This window comes from Rutidosis leptorrhynchoides, chromosome 11, assembly GCF_046630445.1.
Source record: "Rutidosis leptorrhynchoides isolate AG116_Rl617_1_P2 chromosome 11, CSIRO_AGI_Rlap_v1, whole genome shotgun sequence".
NCBI classification, from domain to species: domain Eukaryota; kingdom Viridiplantae; phylum Streptophyta; class Magnoliopsida; order Asterales; family Asteraceae; genus Rutidosis; species Rutidosis leptorrhynchoides.
In genome coordinates this window covers 106,024,980-106,031,875 of record NC_092343.1, presented here as the reverse complement: position 1 = coordinate 106,031,875, position 6,896 = coordinate 106,024,980, and the positions used below count along the sequence as shown (strand labels likewise).

Sequence of the window (6,896 nt, the reverse complement as noted above, 5' to 3'; positions counted from 1 at the left end):
TCGGCTTTTTATCATCGGGTTGTGGTGGTTTGTTTTGAAAATTAGGTCTTTGCTGGTTGTAAGTATTATTGGATACTTGTTGATTGCTAGGACCTTGTTGGTTGTTGTATGGAATATTTCAGTTATAATTCTGGTTTTGATTGTAAATCGGTCTTGGCGGTTGATAATTATTCTGATAATTATTTCCAGGCTTTTGGTTTATGTATGAAATATTCTCTCTTTGTTCCATTGTTAATTCAATACTGAGACAATCTTTTGTCAAATGTGGTCCTCCACACTGCTCACAACTAATTCGTATTGAGTGAATATCCTTAGTCATCTTTTCCATTCGTCTCTCGACAGCATCTATCTTTGCGGAAATGGAATCTAAGTCATGGCTAGAATCGGCTCTAGCTGCTTTAGATGATCTAACGATATCTTTTTCTTGGTGCCGCTCATGTGAGTGGGAAGCAGTGTTATCAATGATTTTGTAAGCATCATTTTCGGTTTTCTTCATAATAGAACCACCAGCTGCTATATCGATGTCTTTCCTTGTAGTGATGTCGCATCCTTGGTAGAATATTTGTACTATTTGACAGGTGTCTAAACCATGTTGTGGACATCCTCTTAATAACTTTCCAAATCTTGTCCATGCCTCATATAGAGTTTCATTTGGCTTCTGTGTGAACGTAACAATTTCTCCTTGAAGTCTTACGGCTTTAGATGCCGGAAAGAATTGTTTAAGAAATTTTTCAACTAAAACGTCCCATGTATCAATCGCCCCTTCAGGTAACGATTCCAACCAATCTTTGGCTTCTCCCTTTAAAGTCCAGGGAAATAACATGAGATATATCTGTTCATCCTCAACTTCTCTTATTTTAAATAGTGTGCAGATCCTATTAAAGGTACGAAGATGTTCATTTGGATCTTCCTTCGGAGCACCACTAAATTGGCATTGATTAGTCACCATGTGTAGAATTTGTCCTTTGATTTCATAATCTGGCGCATTAATGTCTGGATGAGTAATTGCGTGACCTTGGCCAGTGCGTTTAGCTCTCATTCGGTCTTCCATACTTAAAGGTTCCAGATTCTCCATAATTGAATTTGTTGAATCGGAATCACTAGAGGATTCTGATTTAATGGTTCGTTCCTCAACAATCTCTGTTTGAATGATTGGTGGTTCTGGTGGAAAGTTTAGTGGTTCAGGATCTATGAATCGTCCCTGAATATTCTCCGGATTCTCAATTGTGAGGTCGGGTTCAAAAAATGGATTATCAACGGCGACAATATTAGCTAGATGTCTTGATCTAGTTACAGGTGTTGAACGTACAAAAGGTGGTGAACGTCTTGCTCGGTGCATTCACTGAATATCCTATTAGTTTTTAAAAAGGAAAGAAAAATTATATAAGTTATCCAATCAATAGACTTTTCTGATTTTGCCCACGTTTTAAATAGCCAAAAGATGCAGCAGAGGGGCAGGATTCGTTTGGTCTCAATATAATTGAGGACTGTTTGGCTCCAATACCCCGGTCCATGTACAAATCCAACTATTACTACGAACCAGAAAATTTTGATGTCTATCAATTTAACCACTTAAAATAAATTTTCGTAATTTTAAGAAATTTAGATAAGAAGTAGAATAAAAATCTATGTTCTAAAACTAGAATAGCGAGAAATAAGAAAGAAAAAGAGCGCGTCGAAAAAGGTCGAAAAAGAAAAAGATTGAAAAAGAGTGACTATAAAACTTAAAAACACTTGACTAACCCAACCTTATTACTATTACTAACTTAAAATTATAATCGCAAATTGAGATTACTAATTGGAATGATAATTGATACATAGGTAAAAGGTGTCTAAAAATATTAAAGCTTACAAGTAAAACTATATCCCAAATGGAAATAACTTAAAAAGGTACTAAAACTTAAAAAGACGTCGCAAAATTCTAAAGCACTTTAATCTTAGTCTAAAGAAAAGGCACTTAAGGGATTTTACGGCAAAGCCTAAAAATCTAAAAAAAAATAAATAACTATGGCAAAAACTATGTTTAAAACTAAAAACTAGCGAACACAAATATTACGTTAAAACAATTAAAAAGGGACAAAATATAAAAATATACTAAAAGTTGTAAAAAGTACAATTTTTATAAAAATATTATTTTTATATTATTTATTTATTAAGAGTGTTAATTTTATAATTTATTTAAATTAATTAAACTAAATATACAAATTAAATAAATAAACTAAACTTAATTAATTAAAAATTAAAACCTAATTAGGGTTTTTAATTAATAATAATAATAATAATTACGTAATTAATGCGAAATTAGGGTTCTGTGTAACCCGTGTCAGACGGCTCCGCGAGTCGTGGTCGGTCCGGTTCAATAACTCCGCGAGTCGCGGAGGGTTCAGGCTCAGAAGAGATGCAGGTCAAAATTCAACAGGTCAGTTTTATTTATATTTTATTTATTTATTTTTCTGTTTTAAATAAAATATATTTATATAAATTTAATAAAACTTATATTTTAAAACCTAAAATAAAAATAGAAATATTTTATAATTTTATAAATAAAACTATTAAAACTAGATTTATAAATGTTTTTTTTCGGTTTTTGATTTAATGTTTTAAATTAAAACAAAATATTTAAATAAAACTTATATTTTTATAAAATAAAAATAAAGAAACTTTATAAAACTTAAATATTTAACAAATTCTTAAAAATATTTATATTTTTGTTTTTCTTTTTATATTTTTGAATATTTAAAACGTATTTTTACAAAAGCGTATATTTTTTTTTTATATTAGCAAACTAAAAATAATTTTTTTTTTCTTTTTATTAGCGTTGCGCTTTCGGCGTTTAAGTTCCCCGGCAGCGGCGCCAAAAAATACTTGATATGGCAGAGGTGTATATAAAATAGCTTATATTTTACAAGGAAATACTATTAAATATGATACAATTTTACACAAGATATTTATTTATTTATAGAATGGATATACTTAAACCTTGCTACAACACTTATAGGCAGTGTACCTAATCGTACAGTAGTGTAGTTTTTAGTAAGTCCGGTTCATTCCACAGGGAATCTTTTTCACAAAGCTTAACGCTATATTAGTTTAAATTTATAAAAATACAAATATATATAAGTAATATTATTATTATAAAGGGGGGGTTTTTACCGTTTAATGACCGGTTTGTCGATTTTAAAAACTTTAGTCGCAGTTAAAACCAAATGTAAAATATTAAAAATAAATAAAAGACTTAATTTAAAGCGTAAAGTAAATAACGATAATGAAATTGCGATAAATAAAAGTGCGATAATTAAAAAGTATGATAATTAAAAGTGTAATTAAATACAATAACAATAAATAAAAGTGCGATAATTAGAAGTGCAATTAAATATAAAAAAAAGGAAATTAAATATGAAATAAAAGAATTATACTTATTTAAACTTTCGTAATTATGATGTTTGATGTGTTGATTTTAGTTTTATGCCCATGGGTTAATTGTCCTTTGTCCTGGATTATTTAATATGTCCGTCTGGTTTTTGTCCATAACAGTCCATCAGTCATAAATATAAAGTGCGAGTATCCTCATCAAATTATCCTTATACCCGAAGTTAAATATTCCAACTAATTGGGGACTTAAACTGTAACAAGATTTTAATACTTTGTTTAATAATTACACCAGGATGTCGACTGAGTGTAACCTAAGGTTTTAATACTTTGTTATCAATTATGCCAAGTGTCCTTGTACATAATTTCACCCCTGTTTTAATAATTTCATAGACTATTAATTCATTCCCGTGTCCGGTTAAATGAACGATTATTCGTACATATAAATACCCCGCCCATCGTGTCCGATCGAGTGTATATGGTTATTTATAGGGACGCCCAATTGTAAATCTTTATATTAAAATTAACAAACTATCATTTAGTTAAACAAATATAAAGCCCATTAATAGCCCATAGTCTAATTTCCACAAGTGTCGTTCTTTTGTCCAAACTCTAATTATGGTACAAAGCCCAATTAACCAATTTTAGTAATTAGCCCAACATCATGATTACTTAGGATTAAATAAGCATAATAATAACTTAGCTACGAGACATTAATGTAAAAAGGTTGAACATAACTTACAATGATTAAAAATAGCGTAGTGTTACACGGACATAATTTCGACTTACACCCTTACAACATTCGCTAACATACCCTTATTATTAGAATTATAATTAAAATTAAAATTAAAATTAAAATTAAAATATATATATATATATATATATATATATATATATATATATATATATATATATATATATATATATATATATATATATATATATATATATATATATATATATATATATATATATTACGTTTACATATAGAGAAAGAGAGATTTTATGGATATTTTTACGATAAGAATTCGCTGGCTTTTATAGGAATTTTCGTCCAGGGGGACTCCGCGACTCGCGCCCTTTTTGCTCTTCAAACTCTGCGAGTCGCGGAGTTTGTAATTACAGCTCACCCAGCTTTGGCTCTTTGTTTACCGACAGTTTATTATATAAGTATAATATATATATATAATTTATATAATTAATTATATATTATATTATATTTATATACATAGTTAACTTGTAATTTTTAGTCCGTTGCGTCGAGCGTTGAGAGTTGACTCTGGTTCCGGTTCCGGATTTTCGAACGACCTTGCGTACAATTTAATATCTTGTACTTTGCGTTTTGAATCTTGTACTCTTGTAATTTTGAGACGTTTCTTATCAATAATTGGAACCTCTTTGATTGTATTTTGTACTTTTAAGCTTTTTGGTCGTTTGCATCTTCAATTCGTCGAATCTGTCTTTTGTCTTCACCTTTTATTATTTAAACGAATATTACTTGTAAATAGAACAATTGCAAGTAAAAGCTTGTCTTTCTTGAGGAATAATGCTATGAAATATATGTTCGTTTTTAGCATTATCATCTGCACATGCGTTAAACTTCTGCATTCTCACGTGGTCTTGTAAGGTCCCTTGTCACCGGCTGACACATGTCCTTTTCTTTTCAACTTTGTCTTTGACTTCTGTTGAATAGTACAATTGATATAGACCACTCAGGAAACCACTATGCTTATAATGGAGCATAGATGTCTTGTGTAGTAAGCTGCATTCCAGCTATGCTGGTTCTTCATTGCTGAGTCACTTGATATTCTTGAATTGCTGGGTACACATCATGTGCTAATTTGAAGAATACTTTCTACCTTGTGCTGGTAGACTAGGCAGCATACTGAACACTTGACACAGCGAAATCTGCTGTCTATACATAAACAAACTTGTGCTGGCTGCACATAACATTTTAGTGCAAATAGATTCTGTTTCGTCATAATTAAATCCTTAATTATTTTGGGGACTCAACAATCTCCCCCTATTTGATGATGACAAAACCTATGACATAAAGAGAAAACACAAAAGCCAGCATTAAGGGACCTAATGAAAAATAGGCAGTAAATTTATCCCTTTTTGGTTTGTTTTGGGATCTTTTGCTGAGTTATCTATATCTTATAAATTGATATGATTTTGAAGATAGACTCATTTCATTTTCATTACAGCAGAGTATATACAAACATTTACAAAACAGTATAATGAAAGATGAAATAACAAAAGATACAATTAATTACAATAAGGCTATATATCTTTATCTTTATCTTTATCTTTCTCTTGTTCATCACCAGATCCCAGGCCTCAGGGAATAGGTAAGGTAGCTCAGCAGGGTCATACACTGGAATTAGGGGGTAGAATGATAGGATCTCTCCTTTGTGGACCTGCGCCAATAGACTTCTTCCTTTTAGGCTTTTGAGAGAGAACTTCTTCTACATTCACTACTGGTGCATTCCCATACTTTACTGCTTTGTTGAAGAGCACTTGAAGTTCTGGTTTTAGTGTATCTTTAATACCACTTTTACCTTTATCAATAAAGTACTGCAGTATCTCTATCCATTCACTGAATCCTAAGGATCTTAGATCAGTGTAATCTACCCTCTCCTGAACATTATTTTCCCTTCTGACACTGAAGGCCCTTTTCGTGCCTTTGTGCACCTTGATGATCTTGCTAGGATTTGATCTTCTGGTCATCACATCAACATACTTGCTCCTATAGTAATGATCAGATAGCTCTATTGTTCGTTCAGTTTCTATAAGAGCTACAGTAGGTGCTTTCTCAGCTGATTACTGCTCATCAAGTGCCTTATCCTGAGCTTTGACAATGGCTTTTGCTAACTTTAAAGATTCAGCTTCTTGTTGTCTGTCAATAGCCAATTTTTCTTCTTCTTCCTTAAGCCTCAGCCTATTTAGCATCATCCCTTATTTGCTGTTCAAGCTGAACCCTTGTAATATAGTCATTAATCATCATGTTCAGGGATTTTGCTGTAGCAATCAACTGTCTGCCTTCATCAGTAGCCATGGTATCATAGTATTGCTTTAAGTCCATATCCAGCTGTAGAGCCTCATAAAAGAGAGCTTTCTCTTCATCATTATGTAGCCAACTTAGCATTAATGTAGAATTGCTGATCAAGTGGATGGTACATCAATCTGATTTGGCATATTCTCTCAGGTATAGTTGCTGCTCTTTGTTCAAGCAGTTCAGGAACAGTGATCTTCAGCCTGTAATGTGACAGCCCGAAAATTTCTGACCAAATTTAAACTTTATCTATTTATGATTTAATATTTCCGACACGATAAGCAAAGTCTGTAATGTTGAAATCTCAAAAACTTTGAACTATGTTCTGTAATCAACTACCCTTTGACCGTGCCTGACGATTCACGAACAATTATGTGTAAATAGAGATGTATATATATGTGTATATTAAATTGTGATATATTATTAAAACATTAAACGGTTTGAATAATATAAAAATAAGTTATGAAATCTA

The 6,896-nt window shown here is 31.3% G+C and overlaps 1 non-coding gene across 1 annotated transcript; it reads left to right on the top strand.

Annotated features, from left to right (window-relative positions):
- Positions 1-584: 584 nt before the first annotated feature.
- LOC139879158 (small nucleolar RNA R71) lies at positions 585-691 on the top strand. Its single transcript, XR_011770009.1, has one exon. It is a non-coding gene; the product is annotated as a small nucleolar RNA R71 (small nucleolar RNA).
- Positions 692-6,896: the final 6,205 nt, after the last annotated feature.